Genomic DNA, 22,230 nt, shown 5'->3' with positions numbered 1-22,230 from the left:
TCCCACTTAAAAATGCTCTTCCCACTTGAAAATACTCTTAGATGATCTTGCAATCCTTGGTTTCTCTACATGTGCTGTAAGTCATGTTCCCTCATTCACATGAATGTTCTATTCACTGTTGAAGAAGTTCAAGATGTATCTTTCATCTTTCCCTCCATACAGCCTATGGATCAGAGCTAACAATATTCCCAATATGTATTAAATGTCTATAAATGTAGCTAGTACTGAGCTACTCAGTAGCTGAGTGGATCTACTCAGTGCTCTACTGAGTGAGTCTGAAAGCACCTGTTGCTTCCTACACTTGAAGCCATGAAGGCGGTCCAGCTAGGAAAACGTTGAGGGGTGGATCTGCTGCCCAAACCACACATCAAGACACTCCCTGTTATTTTCCAGGCCATGCCGTCTTTCCCAGAATTATTTTCCTACTCATCTGGTTTTGTTGTTGTTCTTGTTTTGGCTTTTTAAAGATTTATTTATTTATCTGTTTGAGAGGTAGAGTTACAGAAAGAAGGAAAGGTGGAGGGTAAGCTCTTCCATCCACTGGTTCACTCCCCAAGTGGCCGCAATGGCTAGAGCTGGGCTGATCTGAAGCTAGGAGCCAGGAGCTTTTTCCTGGTCTACTGTGGAGCTACAGGGGCCCAGGCCTTGGGCCATCTTCTACTGCTTTCACAGGCCATAGCCAGGAGCTGGATTGGAAGAGGAGCAGCCGGGCCTGGAACCGGTGCCCATATGGGCTGCCGGTGCCACAGGCGGTGATGTTACCTCGTATGCCACAGCGATGCCACTCCTCATCTTTTGACCTTGCTGAGAAGTTCTACAAATCTAAATCTAAATAATATAAAAGTTATTTATAGATGAATATAAATATTTATATCCTGTAAGTATGCTATAGATATCTGTGCACAGAAATGCATATGTATGTCTCTGTATCAGTATATGTATTAGCTACCTCAAACAAGAGTTTCGTGTGTGTGTGTGTGTGTATATATAGGTACATATCAATGATGAGAAATATATAGAACATTTTGCCACATGAATTGATTTGAAGAGAAACATTAGCTAATTCATTAATTTTTGTTTCTTAATGATTTTGATTAGGTGTATAACTGAGTCGAAAGAGAAAGATCAAAAGCAGACGACAGTTCTACAGATAGAGTCGGATACCGTTAGCAACATTCCTTATGTAAGTGTGTTTTGGACTCAACATTTTAAATTCCAATTTCCTGACTTTGACTGAAAGAGAGGTAGAGACAATGGGGATAGAGGTTTTAGGTAGAGAAACAGATAGAGATCAAGAAGTATGGGAAGAGGAACAATATAATGGAACAGAGGAGAGGAGAGAGGAGGGGATGAGAAGAAGAGGGAGGAGAGAGTGAGATTGGAGTGACAGAGAGAGATGGGAGAGTGAGAGTATTCCGAAGGGAACATGGAGAAATATATCTTCACCTACACATGCAATTTTTTTGTGTACATAAAAAAGTAAATGTTAGGTTATATGAAGCATTGGGAATCCACGATAACTCAGTGCTTATGCTTAGAAAGACTATTTCGTGTTAAATATCCACAGAGTTTCACATTTTCATAAAGTGTTTTTCCCAAGCCAGTATTCTGGGAATTAAATATTTCTGTTCATTTGTCACTACTTTCAAACAGTGTTTTTGTTTGTTCCCAGTTTTTCAATATTTATTTCATGTTAAAATATTTTTATTTATTTGGAAGGAATTTTAAAACCCTGAAATGTGTGAAAGAGTGATAGGACTATCACATCCAAATGTGCTGATTTGATGACATCTTGTCCTATTTTTGTTCCATAATTTATTTTCTCTGTCTGTCTCTTGATATGTGTCTGGATATGCTTCTTTCTGAAGGCAGTTACATATGCTGCATGCCTTTATCTTTGAATACCTGTGTATTCCCAAGATCAAGATATAGTTTAGATAAACACCATACAGTCCTCACCTGGAAATGGAACATTGGTATAAATACTATTGCCACCTGTTGTTCATTTCATGTTCCAATTGATTGTTTGCTCTAGTAATGCTCCCTTTGTGGAACAGAATCCACTCTCTGAGTTAGGTGTTGCATTGAGCTGGTTACGTCCCACACCAAAGTCTGTCAGGATTGAATTAAACTTGGAGGGGTGAACCTTTGGAGAGATCGGTGTGTGTCTTCCTCATTTTTGTATGTTGTAGGGAAGAATATCTTCAGTTGGATCACATTTGATTTCTAAAATCATGACACACTAGCGCAGATCTTCATAATGGTGACCATGATAACACTGATACGCTATTTGACTTTTTTCTTTACAGCAGCTTCAGATCACAAAACATGGTATTCGCAGTGGAAAAAGCCTAGTCCAGCACAGCCATTTCCCAGCAGCTAATCAGAGCCAGGCATCTTTTATGAGCTGTTTTCCATAACCAGAGGAATTGCTTGAAGAAGTTGAAATGGAGTTCTCCTGTAGGGAGGAGCACCCTTGTCTCAAGCTGCTTTGGTTTTAGTTATGGCAAATGGTTGCTCATCCTGGAATTTTTCAAAATCAATTTCATTTATGTATGGTTTTCATAAAATAATCATACCTAATGCTATTCATTCACACTTGAAAATCTGAGTTTTCTCTAATTTTCTCTTGATTTTATCTTACGGAAACTTGCCATTTCCTGTAGTAAAGTTCTGGTGCCAACCAATTTTCTAATTTGCTTTCATCCAAAAATGTGTAGATTTCAGCTTCACTTTAAAAAAAAAAAAGATTTATTTATTTTATTTATTTGAAAATCAGACTTACACAGAGAGAGGAAATGCAGAGAGAGAGAGAGAGAGAGAGAGAGAGGTCTTACATCCGATGGTTCACCCCCCAATTGGCTGCAATGGCCAGAGCTGCACGGATCCGAAGCCAGGAGCCAGGAACTTTTTCCAGGTCTCCCACACAGGTGCAGGAGCCTAGGGACTTGGGCCATCCCACTGCTTTCCCAGGCCACAGAGGAGAGCTGGACTGGAAGCGGAGCAGCCAAGTCTGGAACCAGCGCCCATATGGGATGCCAGTACTTCAGGCCAGGGCATTCACCCACTGCACCACAGCGCCAGCCCCTCAGCTTCACTCTTGAAAGGCACTTTTGCTGAACCTGGAAAGAATATCCTAGCTAATATTTCTCTCTCTACGCCTTGCAGATATTCCACTGTGTTCTGGTCACGATGCTTTCTGATAGCTTGAGTGATCCATGGTGACTGTCTTATTTGCCTATTTTTGTGTCCCTGCTTTCAGGATCTGTGCTCCTTCTCTGACTTACAGTAATATGACCACAATGTGCCAAAACATGGCTTTCTTTGAATCTATTTTGTTTGATATTTTCTGAGTTCCTTTAATTTGTAACTTTTTAAAAAAGATTTATTTATTTACTTGAAAGTCAAATTACACAGAGGGAGAAGGAGAGGCGCGGAGAGAGAGAGAGGTCTTCCATCCACTGGTTCACTCCCCAGATGGCCGCAACGCCTGGAGGCACTGCAATCCGAAGCCAGGAGCCAGGAGCTTCCTCCGGGTCTCCCACGTGGGTACAGGGGCCCAAGGACTTGGGCCATCTTCTACTGCTTTCCCAGGCCACAGCAGAGAGCTGGATGGGAAGTGGAGCAGCCAGGACTTGAACTGGCACCCATATGGGATGCCGGCATACAGGCAGCGACCTTACCCGCTATGCCACAGCACCAGCCGCTAATTTGTAACTTTTTATTTTCGTCAAATTTGGGGAAATTTCACAGTGACTGCAAACATTTTTTCCTTCCTGTAGGCAGCAAATAGATGGGTTTTGTTTGTTAATCCATTCAGCCAGTCTGTGTCTTTTAACGTGGGATTTGAAGGCATTTAGATTGAAGATGACTATTAATAAGTAACTACTTTTCCCTGCCATTTTCCCAAAAATATTCCTGTTTTTTACGTTGAATTTCCTTTGAACTTTTACTGAGGGATTTTCTTCCTTTACCTTCTTTTGTAGTGATGACCATGTTTCTGTGTGCAACAAATCCTTAAGCATCTTTTGTGGGGCTGGACGGGTGGTGATAAATTCTTTGAATTTCTGTTTGTTATGGAAGGTCTTTATTTCACCTTCGTTCATAAATGAGATCTTTGCAGGTATAATATTGTTGGATGACATTTTTTTTCTTTTAAGCCTTGGAGTATATCTGGCCATTCTCTCCTAGCTTGTAGGGTTTCTGATGAGATGTCTGCTGTGAGTCTAACTGGAGATCCTCTAAAAGTACCATGACATTTCTCACATGCACATTTTAGAATCTTCTCCTTCTGTTTTACTGTGGTGAGTTTGATTACAATGTGGCATGATGAGGATATTTTCTGGTTATGTCTATTAGGAGTTTCATGTGCTTCCTTACTTGGATGTCCCTTTCTTTCTCCAAATTAGGGAAGTTTTCCGTTACTATTTCATTCAAAAGGCCTTCTAATCTTTTCTCTCTTTCCATGCCTTCAGGAACTTCTAGAACCTGTATGTTGGGTCACTTTATAGTATCTTGTAGATTTCCAACAGTGTTTTTTAGGTTTCTAATTTCCTCTTCTTGTGTTTGGTTTGACTGTATTCTTTCCTGTGCTTTGTCTCCTAAGTCTTATATTCTTTCTTCTTTTTTTTTTTTTTCTACAGGCAGAGTGGGCAGTGAGACAGACAGAGAGAAAGGTCTTCCTTTGCCATTGGTTCACCCTCCAATGGCCGTTGCGGCCGGCACGCTGCAGCCAGCGCACCGCGCCGATCCGAAGGCTGGAGCCAGGTGCTTCTCCTGGTCTCCCTTGGGGTGCAGGGCCCAAGAACTTGGGCCATCCTCTACTGCACTCCCAGGCCACAGCAGAGAGCTGGCCTGGAAGAGGGGCAACCGGGACAGAATCCGGTGCCCCGACCAGGACTAGAACCTGGTGTGCTGGCGCCGCTAGGTGGAGGATTATCCTATTGAGCCGTGGTGCCGGCCCATATTCTTTCTTCTTCACTGATTATGTTGTTAAGGCTCCCCACTGCATTTTTAATTCATTTTATTATATTCTTCATTTCATTTTGATTTCTCTTTAAGGTCTCAATTTCATGGAGGAAATTTTATTTCATGTCCTGTACAGATTTCAGTAGTTTGTGCATTTGTGTCCGATAACTTCTGTGTAATCTTACGATCAATTTTTAAACTTCCATTTCCTACATTTCTTCTGCCTCAATGTATTCACAATCTACTATTGAAGGGTTTTACTCTTTTCAGGGTGTCATGTCGTGTTCCTTATTCTTGTTTCTTGAATTGGTGGGTTTGTTGTTTGGCATGTGTGGAGATACTTGTTGGTTTCTTCCTTTTCTTCTTCTTCTTCTTCTTCCTTTTTTTTTTTTTTTTTGGTCTAGTGGATTTTATCTGTGTACTGTGGCTCTGTAGATAAGTGGAATGTCTACTTTAAGTGAATATCTAGCTTGTAGTGGGTGTGATCAGGGAGCTCTGTTCAGTTCTCCAGGGTTAAGGGCATGTCTGAGGTGATACACCCAGGTTTGGCACAGTAAATCTCTCTCTCTGTTTTTTATCAGAAGGGAAATTTTTTCTGCTCAGCTGAGCTCCTCTCCTTAATGGAGACCAGTGCCTTAGCGCTAGCCCCAGTGGCTATAATATTCATCCACTCTGTCCCAGGGAGCACACAAAGGATCTGTGCAGTCCTCAGTGTAAGTTTAGATTCTCCAGCGATGTCTCTCACCAGGTAACCAGGAAGCCCTGAGCATGTGGAGTCTCCCAGTGTGAGTGCCCAAAGTCCCAGCCTCACAGTGGATCCTGCCTCACACCCTCAGTTTTTTTCACAGTCCCAGTAGAGAAGCCTCACATAGTCACAGGCTCCTATCCCCCTGTTAGTTCTTCCCACTAGTCAGGGGTCTCCACTCAACTAGTTGCTGGGCATGGACACGAGCTGGCACAGCTGTTACATATGTCCAAAATGGCACCTGCTCTATTGGCTTGTTACAGAATGGCATTGTAAAGTGATTGGGGAAAGAGAAATTGTGTCCATACTTTTTTTTCTCTTCTAGTTTGGAAAGTACACTTTCCTTGTTGGGGCTGCAAGCCAAGTTTTCTCTAGGCTCTCTTTGCAGCTTAATCACCAGTGCCTTGGACTACTACTAGTACTGTCTGGTCTCACCTCACTTTCCAATGCCAGTGCGTAGGCTCTCGGCTGCTGGGCAGGCTCTCGGCTATTGGAGTCCCAAGTTGTGGGCATCCGTGCCATCCACAGGAGGTCCACCATGTCCCTCTAATTTTGGTAGAGTTTCCTCTGGCATTTTCTCCCCAACTCTTCCCTGAGACTACACTCTTTCCACTTTTTAAATACTATCTTCTCCTGGACTAGGACAGTAAGCTCTAATTTTTTCAATCATACCTTTCTTCCTTTTTCAGACTGACTGTTTCCAATTGATGTATTTTCAAATTCATTGTCTTCCATTTGCCATCTCACTTGTGCTTTTTAGTCCACCCACTGCATTGTTCTTTCAGATATTTTTCACAGCTAAAGTTCCCATTTTGAAATATCTTCTGTTTTTGTGCTGGGACAGCCTCTACTTTTTTTAATTTTTTTTTTCATTTTCAGCACATTTGTTTTAATGTCTTGGAGCACATAGCTGCTTTTGTTGCATAATTTTCATATGAAACTCTTAGAGATCTGGTCACATTTCCCTGGCCGTTATATATGGAGTAACATCTCATATGGAAAAGAAATGAAACTCATTTCCATATTTTCTAATTATTGAATAGTTTAAATTACATGCTTATAAGCAGTTCCATCTATGTGTTCATAGAGAGAACAGGATCAGAAAAGAAGGCCCATACCCTTGTACTGCTTATTTTGAATTTAATGATTTCCATATACCATGAAAATCCATTATGTTACAAACCAGATAAATTGGAAAAAGATGAGTAATCCTTCAAAAGAGTTTTTTTCCTTAAAAAATTCTGTGAAAGTGTTCATGTACAGTTTTAAAATTCTATGGGTATCTCAAAAAAGAACTCAGATGTCTAGAATTTTCAGCCTTGAATTCTGGGTTCATGGTCTCAATACATTTTGACAATGAAAATCTAAAAAGGGTGATCTGACTAGGAGAAGGTATTCCCTACATAGTGGTTTATGGAGCAAGAATGCCTGTGAGAGCCAGTTCTTACTCTCATTTGACGAGGACTGAATATATGGTATGCAAAGAAATCAATCTAAACATAAAAACACAACTCATCAAGAGAAGGAGAGAGACTGACTCCTTGTTGAACTATTCCCTGCATGATGGAAATAGTCTTTGGGTGTTGGGCTCTTTCTGAATTGAGGTTCTTTCTGTTTGGGCCTAAGCAGTTATATTTTTAGTATCATAACTCCTCTATTAGAAACATGTTAATTAATTGAAATTCTTTCTTCTGGCTTTGTGTTACGTAAAGTAATAAAAATCAGTTATCATTAAGGTTTGGTGCTTCATATGTATTTTGCTTTGTCATTACTCAAACTTTACCCTGAAACCAAGAGTTTCATAATTATGTAACCATATACTTTAACATTCTCCTGTATCAGCAGTTTTTTCTTCTTTTCCCTTTTACAGTCTGGAATTATAACAGTTACCAATTTAGACACAGTGAGTGACGTTATCCATATGGCACTACCAGTGCTAGGATTAAGTGTAAGTAATCTGAAAGATACTTTGAGTTAAATAACAACTTTGGTTTTTGAGATGAATATATTTTCCCTTTGATCCAGATACATGCACACATGCTTACAGTGTATATTTGTAAAATACAGTTCCGGGCAAAGAGACCAATTGTAGGCAGCAATATATTTTGTCCCCAGAACCATGTGCACATGTGGGAATGGAAAACGTCGGAGATGTATTTGTCTATGTATGGGTATTGCTCTTCTGTTCTGATTTTAAATTTCATGTGAACTGAAAGCCATAATTTAATGAAATTGGAGTATAATTTCAGATTGCTATTGTCATGTATTTTATTTTTTTTGTGTATATATATAAGTGTATATATATATACACACAAAAATATCTTACATGCTTCCTAATACGAAGGTTATAACCTTGTCTGTTGGATTGCTATTTCTGTATATTCTGGTTTCTCCAATCCCACACCTATCATCTCAGTGTACACAAACCTAATAGACATGTCTAGTTGAATTTTTTTTTTTAATTTTTGAGGGTCGGAGAGGACAGAGATAGCAAGAGGGATGAAGACAGACACAGAGAGAGGAAGACATAGAAATACATAGAGAGGGTGCTCGCCTCTGTTGGTTCAATCTCTGGATGCCCACAGCACCTAAGGGTGGTCTGAAGCTAAGGTCTGGATCCAGGAGTACGATTCAGGTACCCCACGTGGGTGGCAGGAACCCAGTTACTTGAGAATTCATAGCTGCTTCCCAGAATGCACATTAGCAGGGAGCTGGAATCAGGACCTAGAACTTGGATTGGAACCCAGTTATTGTGGCGTGAGTCTCAGGCATCTTCAAACCACCATGCTAAAATCTCACTCCTTATAAATTTGGACATGAAGAACACCTGCATAAAAGCTGTATGCCTTAGATGCTGATTCAGGGAATGATATATCTGGTGCCTCTAATAAATTATTAAAGAGCAAGATAAGAGTTGAATGAAAGCTTGCTCTTCGGGGAATGTGTGTGCACACCACATACATGTCTTTTTTAAAAACTTGTTTTATTTGAGAGACATAGACAGACAGAAGAGTTTATGTCTATGGTTTCACTCGACAAGTGCCTACAGCAGCAGTAGAGCTGATGCCTGGAGCTGAGAACTTAATCCAGGTCTCTTGTGTAGATGATAGAAAGCCAGCTAAGTCCAGTAAAACACAGCATTCTTCAAAGAGACTGGAGATAGCTGAGAGTGGAATGATCAGGATTAGACTTACCTTTACTAGTGAAGTGGCATAAATATGATTCTTTATTCCTTAGGTCACTTGGGATAATAGCATTGTGATCCTTGTCAAAAGTCATATGGCATGAATCTGGGGTGTAGTCTTGGAGGCTCAGAAAGGGACCGAAGTTATTTCGGTCAGTCCTGTTAACTCGAATAGCATTGGCACTGGTCCCAATTATTTTCTTGTTTGGAAATGTAGAAATGCTAAAGAAATACATCCTTGATCTGGCTAAAAAGCCCATGAGAGTTTCTCAGGCATGGAAAGCCAAGACACTGTGGCAAAAAAATGACCTAAATGGAAGATCTCTGTGAGTGCGATCCCAGTGGAAAGAACAGGCCATCAAAGAAGGAGGCACCTTTCTCTGAAGGGAGGAGAGAACTTTCACTTTGACTCTGGCCTTGTCTAATAAGGCCAGAGTTTGTGAACCTGAGAGGTTTCCATAGCCTTGGCAGCTCATGACAAGAGCCTCGGGTGATTACTGACGTCATAAATAAGAGTGTCAATTGTTAAATCAATAATAGGAGTCACTGTGCACTTGCTGCCCATGTAGGATCTGTGTTTTTAATGTGTTGTACTATGTGAATGAATGGTAAGACTTATCTTCAAACAGTACTTTATGCTTTGTATGTCTGTGTGGGTACAAAGTGTTGAAATCTTTACTTAGTATATACTAAGTTGATCTTCTGTATATAAAGAGAATTAAAAATGAATCTTACTGAAGAGTTGGTTGGGAGAGGGAGTAGGAGATGGGATGGTTTGCGAGTGGGAGGGTGGTTATGGGGGGAAAATGCTTTCAAAATTTATATTTATTAAAGTTTTCTAAAAAACAAAAGAAATACATCCTTGAAGTATGCCCTGACAAAGACTTGTGATACTTAGTTCTTTTTGTCTCTAAGGGCTCAGAAATGGACTACCAATTGTGGGTCTATTCAAACCAGAGAAAGACCTCTTACCCGCTCATCGGTAAGTGTCCAGCAAAATAAAAAATGAAATGTATTGCTTCAAAATGGTAACTATTAATTTCCAGACTATGCATTGTTTGTTCTTAAGTTTAAATATCTTTACAAGGGAGAAAACAACCTCATGTAGTCAGTACTCATTTATAAAAGGAATTGCCAAGTGTATACTCTACCCTGGGTGCCTGACAACATATCTTCATACAGCAATTTAAGTTGTAGTTGGAAAAGAAACTGAAGTTTTATTCTCTGCTTTTCCATGTGGATAGCACAACTGTCTTGGAATAGTCCTTTTTTTTTTCTTTTTTTGTAATGAAATGAAAATGGGGTCGAATTTCATCTCTCCAAACATTTGATTGATGCCCATATACTGGTTTGTATTCCCCTTTCCATTTCTAGTCTCATAGGTAATCTCTATTTTTAAGTCTTGCAAAATCTGTCAGGTCTATGTCCAAGTATACCACTCTCCCTCCTCCTTCCTTTCTTATTCTTTCTTTTAAGTTTTATAATAACATACTTTCAGTTTACTTTAAAATCATATGCTTAACCCTCCACTAAGTAAAAAATTTACCAGTAGTAAGAAAGAACAACAACACTGTTCTAAATAGTAGAGGAACAGGTTATTATTTACAGACAAGGGCTTTAAACAATAATCACATCTCAAAATGTGAATTTTACTCATATACATTAAATTTTTGTACTCTATTTGGTACCACAGATCAAGGAAAGCATATGATATTTGTCTTTTTGGGACTGGCTTATTTAACTAAATATAATGGTTTTCCGATGCATCCATTTTCTTGCAAAAGACAGAATGTTGTTCTTTTTTGTGGTTGAATAGTATGTATATAGCACATTTTCTTTATCCAGTCATTGGTTGATGGACAGTTGGGTTGATTTTATATCCTAGCTATTGTGCAATTGAGCGACAATAAACATGGGGGTACAGATAACTCTTTCATGCACTGATTTCCTTTCCCTTGGTAAATTCCCAGGTGTGGGATGGCTGGGTCACATGATAGGTCTATTTTCCTGTTTCTGAGGAATCTTCATACTGTGTTCCATAATGGCTGTATTAATCTACATTTCCACAGATGTGTATTAGGGTACCTTTTTCCTACGTCCTCACCAACATTTATTGTTTGTTGATTTCTGCATGAAAGCCAATTTAATTAAGGTAAGGTGAAACCTCATGGTGGTTTTGTTTGCATGTCTCTGGTAGCTAGTGATCCTGAGGATTTTTCTTGTGTCTCTTGGCCACGTGAATGTCCTCTTTTGAAAAATGCCTGTTCAAGTCCTTTGAGCATTTTGTAGCTGGGTTGCTTGTTTTGTTGTTGTTGAGTTTCTTGAGCTCTTTATAGATTCTGGATCTTAATCCTTTATCTGTTGTATAGTTTGCCAGTGTTTTATTCCATTCTGTCGGTTGCTTCTTCACTTTGTTGAGTGTTTCCTTTGTAGAAGCTTCTTACTTTGATGTAATCCCATTTGTGTATTTTTGCTTTGATCTCCTTGCTTCCAGGGTCTTTTTCAAGAGGTGTTTGCCTATGCCAGTGTCTTGCAGAGGTTCTCCAATGTTCTCTAGCAGTTTGATGGTATCATGTCATAGATTGAGATTCTTGATCCATTTTGAGTGGACTTTTGTATAGGGTATATAGGTATATAGGTAGGGTTCTTACCTCATACTTCTGCACATGTATATACAACTTTCCAGCACCATTTGTTGAAGATACTGACCATTCTGTAGGTATTGATTTTAGCTCATTTGTCCAAAGATTAGTTGGTTGTACATGTTGGATTGGTTTATGAAGATTCTATTCTGTTTCATTGATCTATGTATTTATTTTAGTGTCAGATCCAAGCTGTTTTGATTATCAATGCCTTGTAGTATGCTTTTTTAAAAAAAGATTTATTTATTTACTTATTTGAAAGTCAGAGTTTCACAGAGAGAGGAGGGGCAGAGAAAGAGAGAGATCTTCCATCCGATGGTTCACTCCCCAGTTGGCCACAATGGCCGGCGCTGTGCTGATCCAAAGCCAGGAGCCAGTAGCTTCTTCCAGGTCTCCTACGTGGGTGCAGGAGCCCAAGGACTTGGGCCATCTTCTGCTGCTTCTCCAGGCCATAGCAGAGAGCTGGATTGGAAGTGCAGCAGCGGGGTCTTGAACCGGCATCCATATGGGATTCCGGCACTTTAGGCCAGGGTGTTAACCCACTGCACCACAGTCCTGGCCCCTGTAGTATGCTTTTAAATCTAGTATTGTAATGCTCCCAGTTTTGTTTTTGTTGTTTAGTATTGTTTGAGCTTGTTGGGCTCTCTTGTTTTTCTGTATGAATTTTAGCATCATAGTCTCTAGATCTGAGGAGAATGCCTTTGGTATTTTCATTGGATCACATTGAATCTGTAAATTTCTTTCTGTCATATGGACATTATGATGATAAGTCTTCTGATCCATGAACATGGAAGATTTTTCCATTTTTCTCTGTTTTCTATTTCTTTAATGCTCAATAATTTTCATTGTAGAGATCTTTCACCTTCTTGGTTCAGTTTATTTCAAGGTGTTGACATTTTTGTAGCTATCGTGAATGGGACTGATCTTACCAGTTCTTTGTCAGGCTTGGCATTGTCTGGGTACACAAAGTCTATTACTTTTTTGCATTGATTTTATATCCTGCAACTTTACCAAGCTCTCTTATGAGTTCCAGTAGTCTTTTAGTGGAGTTTCTGGTTCCCCTGTGTTTATGAATGTGTGTGTGTGTGTGTGTGTGTGTGTATATACATGCATGCATGTCATCTGCAAACACATATATATTTATTGTGAAATTATGTCAAGAAGTTATTTGAGCATGATTAAAAATTAAGATAATCACATTCAAACTCCTAAAAGGTTTTTTGATTAACAAACATGTACAGTTCAGCCATTCTTTTTGTTGAATTTTCTAGCACTTGATCTTGAGGTTGTTGATAAAAACATTATACTTCTCCTAAAATAGTTGTTGAATTAACCTATATAAAGAAGAGACCATTCATGAATCATCATGTGTTTCAGTGTCTCTCACAGAAACAAGCCCTGGAAAGGAAGGGAGGCATACTATTTGTCATAGACTTTGTAATATAATGCTGGTGATTTCTATGAAAATCAAACAGTATTACTTACCTGGGCAATCTTCCTATTCTTCTTTCAACAGTCATGTAAAGGAACTAATGTGTAATTTATAATGTTTTCAAGTCACTTACAAAATTTGAAAATAAAGTTTCTGTTCTTTCTGAATGTACTTTGTCAGTCTCAAAATTCAGGAATTGCTAAATACATCTGAGGACAAAAGCCAACCACCTATTTTATGATGTTTCTCCTTAATTTTGACATCTTTGTAACAAGATAGCAATAGAGGCCGGCGCCATGGCTCACTAGGCTAATCCTCCGCCTTGCGGCGCCGGCACAGCGGGTTCTAGTCCCGGTCAGGGCGCCGGATTCTGTCCCGGTTGCCCCTCTTCCAGGCCAGCTCTCTGCTGTGGCCAGGGAGTGCAGTGGAGGATGGCCCAAGTTCTTGGGCCCCGCACCCCATGGGAGACCAGGATAAGTACCTGGCTCCTGCCATCGGATCAGTGCGGTGCGCCAGCCGCAGCGCGCTGGCCACGGCGGCCATTGGAGGGTGAACCAATGGCAAAAAGGAAGACCTTCCTCTCTGTCTCTCTCTCTCTCTCTCACTGTCCACTCCGTCTGTCAAAAAATAAAAAAAAAAATTAAAATAAAGATAGCAGTAGAGTTAGTGTGCAAATCAAATACTGTAATGAATTTATTGAGTAGATGGCATTTGTTTATGTAAAATGTTTTTTCTGGAGGATGATTTGGACCCGAACAATGGCATGCACTGTGACTGGCTCCAAGAAATCCTAAGAGTGTATCTGTCGTTGGTGACTCCTAGCGGTCCTTATGGATGTGTGTTTAATATGCTCTCAGTTCCTGATCATCTTTTTCTGTCCTGGTTATGCCGATGGTTTGGTTTTGTTAATATTGCAGTTGTAGAAGCTTCTTTTACCATGAAAGAGACAAGTTGCTATAATTCTTGCTCTGAACAGGGTATTAATGTCCCATGAAATGGAAAATTTAACTAATATGTCAGAAATTGAATAAAGGGAGCTTTCACTTTGTTGTTGAAAAGAAAATCCCTTTGACAGCACAGAATCGTGAAAACATGTTCGAAGTTTAGTTTTTGAGAGGCAAAAATAGACACAGAATGTTAAATTGCTAGTTCTATCCTTAAAGGTCCACGAAGATTGGAGGTGTCCTAGGGCAAGGGCCAGGAGCCAGAAGGCAGGTCATCAGTCCAGTCTTGCACGTGAGTGGCAGGAACATCAGTGTTCAAGACAACAGCTCTGCATCTTAGGGTCTGATCTGCATTTGCAGAGAGCTTCAGTCAGGATCCATGATCAAGGACCAAACCAGGTGGTCCAATGTGGGACAGAGGTGTCTTCATGGACATCCCAATTGCTAATACCCACCAGTAGCAGAGGATCTTGAGAATTTCTTGGGTTGCCAGCAATTTAAAAATGAGAGAGGAAAGCAATGACATTACATGTACTCCGTGAACATCAGTTGGTAGGATGGCTCTGGGTCTCTAACACTCTGCAGCACTCCCTCAGCTAGTGAGCTGTGAGGGGCTCCTGAGAGGGCCAAAGTAGGAGGGAAGTGTAACAGCAGACCATGGCCCCAGTGCTCTTGAGAATCACAGGCTATAAAACTGACAGAGAAATGAAGTCTCTTTTCATGATCTAACATCGTGGGAGAGAGATTCTAGGTTACAGCAACTCATGACATATATGGCCCAATCATTTAAAAAATGCAGACCACTGATGTTTACTCATGTTTACTCATATGAGGACGTTAAAAATCTAGTTGGAGTCAAGGCAGATTTTAGCAGGCCTTCTACTTTACAACGGAAATAACAAGTCATCAGTGTGCAGTGCACTGAGGGATCTTGGTCTTCTAAGCTAGGCAATGGGCTACTACTTCTGTTTGCGTTGGAAAGGTCCTCTGCCTGGGTGCCTGCTTTATGCAGTGCCTCCCCAGAGAGAGCACACCTGATGCTCACTCCCAAGACACAGCTCTCTTCCTTGCAGAAGCCCCAGGAGAACTTGAGCTGTCCCCGGTGCTGTACCCACACTGACAACAAGGCATGTTTGATCATACCTGTCACCATCAGCCTGATGTGTATTGAGATTTTTCTCTGCCTAGGGCATGAGTGTCCATATGCTATCCAAGCAAGCTACCATCGAGCTGCCTTTCATAATCAGGAACCGGGGAAGTCCACCTCCGCCCTGAGCATGGAGGATCCCGTTCTGGAGATCTTGTCTGATGGAGGGATCCAGTTCGTGTTGAAGCCCAGGCACACGGCTAAAAGGCAGCGCCGGTGCGGTAAGTCTAATTTCCAGCAGGGTTCTGCTCTCTGCTCATCCATGCATTCCTGAGAAAAAAATTCATGACAGAGAGCTGTTCTCCATGAGGGAGGAGGTGTGCATAAGTACAGGGACCCAGTACTCACCAAGAACCAGGCTTAGAGAAACTGTTCAAAGTCAGAACCCATCTCACTTCCAGGAGGATTGTGGTGGTTCTTCTACATTAGAACTTTTGTCTCCTCTGGATACCCTGAGCATTTGCTCCATAAAATAATGCATGCACAAACTTATGTGTCTGTAGAGAGAAGTTTCTTGTGGCCTGGCATCATGGTACAGTGGGTTAAGCTGCATCCTGCAATCCACATCAGAGCATTGGCTTGAGTCCTGGCTCTCCCAGTTCGGATGAAGCTCGCTGGCTTTATCAGAATGTGCCTGGGAAGGAAGCAGAAAATGACCCAAATACCTGGGTCCTTTGTCTCGCATGTGGGAGACCCAGGTGGAGTTCTAATCTCCAGCCCTGTCCCTGGTTGTTGTGGCCATTTGAGAAAAAAACAGTGATGAAAGATGTCTTTCTCTGTGTGTTATTCTGTATTACAAATAAATCTTTACAATGAAGAGCATCATGTGTGAAGGCCTGGAAATGAAGACTAAGCATTCCAGAGGGTAACCCTGAACCTGGAGTGAGAGCAGGAAGTAATCAATGTACTGCATGCCTTAGACTTACCTTATATGGAAGATCTCCAGGATGGTGAGAAACTGTGGCATTGAATTTGGATCTCTTCTGGCTTGGGCTGAAGTGGCTAGGGGGTTGCTTCCTGAATTGATCTCTTCATTATGCCCACGGCATGCTGACTTCCTCCAGGCTTCAGATGCATATCTAGACCAGACATGGACTGAACAGTTACGATCAGGGATGTTTCAGCTTTTTGCTTTCCAGTCTCTCCCTACTTGTCAATATTCTTTTGAGAGACCTTTCTCTGAAGAACAGTTTTTAGTAAGGTGGGAAATATTGTGGCAAGAATATAATGATTTCCACTGTGAATGGTGTTCGTACTTTTCTTGTGAGGATATTCTGTGATTTATATAGCTTATAAATGTGTTTTTGGTTGTAATTTTGAGCATATAGCAATATTCTATAAATGTTGCTCCTATGCAAGATTGTGAATCTGAACTTTGTAAACATCCACAACCCCCATTTGGGCAAGAGAATGCCACCACCAGAAGTATCGCCAGGAGTGTCAGAAAGGCTCAGTGTTTTTGAAGTGAGCTTGTTGAATTATGCAACGTGTCTCATGGAAAATGGCTGCTGTTTCCATTGGTCACAGAAGCAGCATGCGCTCTCAGTAAATAATGTACCTTATGAAAGCCTCAGCTAAGCACCGAAAGTATTTTTGTTTGAGAAAGATTGTAATGGCACTCATCTCTCTCTGTTCCCATATGTTCTGGATGTATAGATTCATATCAAGGTATGGAGCATGATGCTTCATTGCTTAGCTGTGTGACAACTAAGTAGTGGATTATGTCCCAATAGATTTTTAAATAATGAAATCAGGTGAGTCCTAGGTGTACCAGGTTGCGCACGAGTTAAACCATGTATTCTTGCCTGTTTTAAAGAAAGAGTTGGATATGGTAGTATGTATGAGCAGCCTCCTGCATTTGAGATGGCATTTGCTTTTTTCTTGTCTCCTTTTAAAAGGTGGAATTTTGAATGCTTGGTGTTGGATTACTTTGTGACTGCATGCTATCTGGAGAGTACTAACTAACCAGAAAGAGAATGGAGATAAAGTTTACTTTAGGGTGAGGAAACTGATGTGTGGGATCCCTTACACCATTTGATTGTAAATGATTACAGAAGAAAGTAATTCTCTTCACGGTTGTGATGAGTTGTGTGCCATGCTGAGTAATACATTATATTAGTGCAATGAGGTGTAGATAGCATCATTCTTAAACAAGTTGAGTCAAAGGAAAGTCCAAAGAATTGAGTAACTGGACTGGCTGATGAAGTGGCACATCTTGGAGCCTATCCTGGCTTCCTCAGTGATATAGCACCATGAGGATTGCCCTCCCTTGTTTGTCTGATGGTGATGCATTCAGGGGCCCAGAAATGCCAAGAAGATGGCTGATGAATGATATTTGGGGAGGGGGCCGGTGCTGTGGCACAGCGGGTTAAAGCCCTGGCCTGAAGCGCAGCTGTCCCATATGGGCACCAGTTCTTGTCCCGGCTGCTCCTCTTCCGATCCAGCTCTGTGCTATGGCCTGGGAAAGCAGAAGAAGATGACCCAAGTCCTTGGGCCCCTGCACCCATGTGGGAGACCCAGAAAAAGCTCCTGGCTCCTGGCTTCGGGTCAGCATAGCTCTAGCCGTTGTGGCCATCTGGGGAGTGAACCAGTGGATGGAAGTCCTTTCTCTGTCTCTACCTCTCTCTGTAATTCTGTCAAAATTAATCTTAAAAAAAACAAAAAAACAAAAAAACAAAAACAGATTGTTTTTGGCAACTTCACCCATCTGTCTATCACACTGCACCTTGACTCCTCTGGTGCCTTTTATGATATTCAGCATAAATCGGTCATTTAAGAAGAAAAGTTTAGGTGCCTTCTTAAGAAAACGTGCACAGCTGAGCAGTAGATACTCCAAACTCATGTTTTCCTTGGTGATCCTCTTGTCTGTGGAAAATTCCTCTTCAGCGTTCAGCTGGCAGAGCTTGATGGGTAGCTAAAATATAGGCTGTATAGCTTGGCAGGGTGGCACAAGGAACAAGGCCCCACGGGATCCTGCCACTCATTTGGGAACCAAGTGAAGAAGGTGAAATCAAATCACCTGGGGAACAGGTTAAGCTTTGTAACCCTGAAGAGTGAGGGAGGTAGAGGCTGGTTGAGTGATATCAGGGAGCTTGTGTCATGAAGTGCAGATCTCTTTGATGGGAGTGAGTTGCTGGTGCTTGGGCATTCAGACTACCAAACAGGAAATCTCATAGGGAAAGGTGACTTAGCATGAAGTAGATTATGAGACTCCACTTAGTTTGAATGTCAACTGTATTTTTTTGCTTTTCAAATGAGTTCTGACACCTGACTCCACTGGGTAAACTTAAGAGGATGTGTATAACTCAATGTGAGGTGTCTCATTATGCAAAAAAATAAAAAGCAAAAACTGTAGGTAGCACTGCCAGAATTGAACCTGAGCAGCTTCCTCAAGTCTTTATATTTCATTTCTGGTTGATGAATTGATTGTTTGATTTGAGAGACCATCACACACATGCACAAGAGAAGGAGAGAGAGAGAGAGAAAAGAAGAGAAGAGTTGAGTTGAGTTTCCTATCCTCTGATTCACTCCCTAAATGTCAGCCGTGGCCATGGGCCAGGGACAGAACTGGAATCTGGTATTTACATCATGTCTCCTTTGTGACAGGCAGGACTAGAGCTGGAATTTGGGAACTTATTCCATGTTGTGCTTGTGAGAGGTAGGAACCCAAATTTGTTAGCCATGCATACTGCCTCAGAGGGCCTGCATTTGCAAGAAGCTGGAATTGGGAGCCAAAGATGGACATCAGGTCCAGATGCTCTGATATGAGCCTAGGGCATCTTAACAATTAGGCTAAACACCTGATTCTAACTGCCAGCTTATAGGAAATTGGGAAGAAAAGTTCATGAACGTCACGTGGATGGTACTAGCCAATTTCAGATCGTAAGCTCTTGTACACCACAAATGGATCAGTTTCTGTCTTTTCTAAGGCTGGAAACAGTCACCTGTCAAATGGAAAGGGTGGAAACAGAATCTGTCAATGATCCTCTACAGCTAATGGTCTCACTTTCTCCTCAGGCTTTCCCACAAACTGTCTGTCTTGCTGGGGCATTACCAGAAGCCATAATGACCTGCCCCAGGACTCCCCTCCTGCTATTTCAGTGCCAACACTCCTGAGAGTGTCTGGTGTTGAGGACCTGACCCTCACACTGTGGGTAGGTATCATTTTGATCTTCTGAAGCCCTCCTCAGGAGTGAGCGTTCTGAGGGCTTGGTGTCATCATCCAAAAGTGTTTCAAATGAGGCCATCATTTGTCAGTCCCTGGCTTTGGCTGACATGCCTTCTTAATGTGACCTCAAAGAAGAATAGTCAGCTCAGTTATCGTGGTCTTACTTCAAAGGCAACAGGAGAAAGAACCGTTCCGTTTATTCTGCTGGTTTCAGCGATGTTACCCAGTCACCTGCTCACACACAGCAAAAGGAATGTTTCTGAATCTCTTGGAGTCGACATCCCCCCATGTTCCCCTTTTAGCCTCTTCCTTGAAGTGTTCCTTCATTTCCTTTTTGTCTAGATGACTCAAACTTAGAACTCAACGTCCCTCACTGTGGGCGTGGTTTGTATTTCAGATGATTAGATGGATCACCTGCCATTTATGTATCCTTCTATCATAAGAGAATGTGTCAGAGGAAAGCCACAGAACGTGGCCTATGTTATTTCCCAGGAGGGCATTTAAGAGTTGGCACATTGATTGTCCAGCACATCTACATACACTATGCTAGATGTAGGGCATTTTTTGCGAGGTGGGGAGGAATGTATCAAGTTAGTTCCATGCTAGATGGTGCCCCAGCCCTTGCAGCATTCACAAGTTGAAGGAGTTGCTAGGATCCTCATCACTGTGACATCATTCATGGATAAAAGGAAAGCATGAGTAAGGTGATGTCCTATGCCCAAGGTCTCATGAAAAGTAAGGGACCTAATAGATGACAGATTCCTGGAGATACCTGACTGTGACACTCCTGTTCCCCTCTTGGCATGAAGATGAGGCAGAAGGACATGAAAGTCAACAAGTTTGGCAACAAGTGTGGCAACGAGATTTTCCTAGTTGGGAAAGGCCATCAGTACTAGGAAATAATGAGAACAGCATGGTAAAACAGGAGAGAGTGATTCACTAAAAGCTTGAAGCAGAGAAGTTTGGTGTACAAGTTTCATTCCTTGAAAAGGAAACTAGGTTAAAGCCAGCATTCAAAACAATTTAGTGGGTGGACACAGATCAGATGGATGGGTTGAACATATATTTAGAGACACTGAACAAAATTTTCTTCCCTCACTTCAGCTGCTGCTGTGTCAGTTCCCATACTCTTCTCTACAGGGGGCTAGCTTTTGTTCTGGGCTTGTGGATATGAAATGTCCTTTAATTAGTTTTCCTTTTTCTTTTCCACAGGAAGTAATTCGTATTATCAAGCAGAAAGGGCCAAAGACAGAGAATATTTTTCAAAAAGTTGGTGACATAAAGTCATTTATAGCCCTAAAGGAAAGATTTAACACAGGAGATAGAGGCGACTGGGGCAATGAATCGCCACTTGTGTTAGCAACACTGTTAAAGGTAGGGGGATTCTGGCATCATCTATGCACAATATGGAAGCTGTGTGATGGGTTTCATTCCTCGTGACATCTCAAGAAGAGCAGTAGGCCTAATCAGTTAAGCGTCTGAGAAACTGAAAAACACATCAGAAACTCCAGGTTGTAGGCAGCTACTCCCTTCATTGGACAGACTCTGCTTGTTAGATAGCTTTCCCAGTCTTCAGACTCCATGCTTGCTGTCCTCATCTGAATGCTCCATGTAGAATTATGCTAGCATAGTTATAATTGCCCAAGCATCTTCCAAATAAACCCTGGTTATTCATATAGAATTTTGGCCAGTACAAATCTCCTGCATTTGCCAGATTTGACAGTGTCTTCCTAATGACATCAGAGTTTCCCAAAGAAACTTTATTTGAAATTTTGAAAACCATTCTAGGTGTTTTCCACAATAAGCAAACATTGCTCTTAAAATGAATTAAAAATACATACAAATGCCAAGAAAATTCCATTCTTTTCATTGCCATTCTTTCCCCTGTCTCTTATGCCTTTGCTTCACATGTGGTGTCAGGACTCTGCTATTTGGAGCTGCCTTCATTTTGACTACTGTTGGCATCTTATGTTCATTTCCATTGTACTTAAGCCAATACTCCTAGTTATAGTTACATAGTAACGAGCCCCAGCACAAAGCTCAGCTTGTGAATCTGACTTTGAAAGTGTTGCAGCAGGCAAAGCTAGGTTAGAAGTTTTAAAATGTTGGGCCTGTGTTTGGCATAGCAGGGTATGCTGGGGGTTGGAATGCTGGCGTCGTATATCAGAGCCCCAATTCAAGTCCTGGCTGCTGTGCTGCTGATCCAGCATCCTGTTAATGCATCTTGGAAGGCAGTGGAAGATGGCCAAGGTACTGAGGTTCTTGCCTCCCATGTGAGAGGCAAGGATGATGCTCTTGGCTTCAACCAGGGTCTGAACTGGATATTGCAGCCATTCATTTATGTAGGATCTCTCTCTGTCTCTCTTCCTCATTCATGAACAGTGTGCGTGTATGTGCATGTGTGTCTCGCTCTCTGTACCTCTGCCCATTGAGCACAGAATTCTCTTTTTTTATTTATTTGAAAGTCAGAATTACAGAGAGAGGAGAGGCAGAGAGAGAGAGAGAGAAGTCCTCCATGCGATGGTTCACTCCCCAATTGGCCGCAATGGCCAGAGCTGCAGCGATCTGAAGCCAGGAGCCAGGAGCCTCCTCTGGGTCTCCCACGTGGGTGCAGGGGCCCAAGGACTTGGGCCATCTTCCACTGCTTTCCCAGGCCATAGCAGAGAACCTGGCCGGAAGAGGAGCAGCCGGGCCTCGAACCGGCACCCATACCATATGGGATTCTGGCACTTCAGGCCAAGGCGTTAACCTGCTGCGAAACAGTGCCATCCCTGAGCAAAGAATTCTAAAATCCAAGGTGATGCAAAATACACATGTATTTCAAAATTGTATGGTAAAATCACAAGTATCCAGGTACATTTCTGTAAGGGAAAATTGAATTGTTGGTCATTTCAACAGCTGTGAAACAAAAATCTGGCAATGCCGTAATCACTACAAAAAATATCCTTACATTCTTTGAAATGCTCAGTACACTTGCTCTTTCCTTACCCTCCATCAATG

At 41.5% G+C, this 22,230-nt stretch overlaps 1 long non-coding RNA gene across 30 annotated transcripts in view; it reads left to right on the top strand.

Annotated features, from left to right (window-relative positions):
- Positions 1–22,230, top strand: part of LOC103347521 (rho GTPase-activating protein 20) — a 74,105-nt gene that overhangs the window by 18,998 nt on the left and 32,877 nt on the right. For 29 of the 30 annotated variants that reach the window (XR_011378494.1, XR_011378510.1, XR_011378511.1 and 26 more), the window contains 6 exons: positions 1,099–1,183; positions 7,584–7,661; positions 9,813–9,879; positions 15,104–15,283; positions 19,080–19,216; positions 20,443–20,604. This is a non-coding gene — a long non-coding RNA (rho GTPase-activating protein 20). The remainder of the gene's footprint in view (positions 1–1,098; positions 1,184–7,583; positions 7,662–9,812; positions 9,880–15,103; positions 15,284–19,079; positions 19,217–20,442; positions 20,605–22,230) is intronic. The other variant, XR_011378509.1, reaches the window with a different exon arrangement.

The sequence above is a fragment of the Oryctolagus cuniculus genome, chromosome 8, assembly GCF_964237555.1.
Source record: "Oryctolagus cuniculus chromosome 8, mOryCun1.1, whole genome shotgun sequence".
NCBI lineage: Eukaryota > Metazoa > Chordata > Mammalia > Lagomorpha > Leporidae > Oryctolagus > Oryctolagus cuniculus.
Note: the sequence above shows the minus strand (reverse complement) of the source record. Positions and strands in the feature narration are given on the sequence as shown.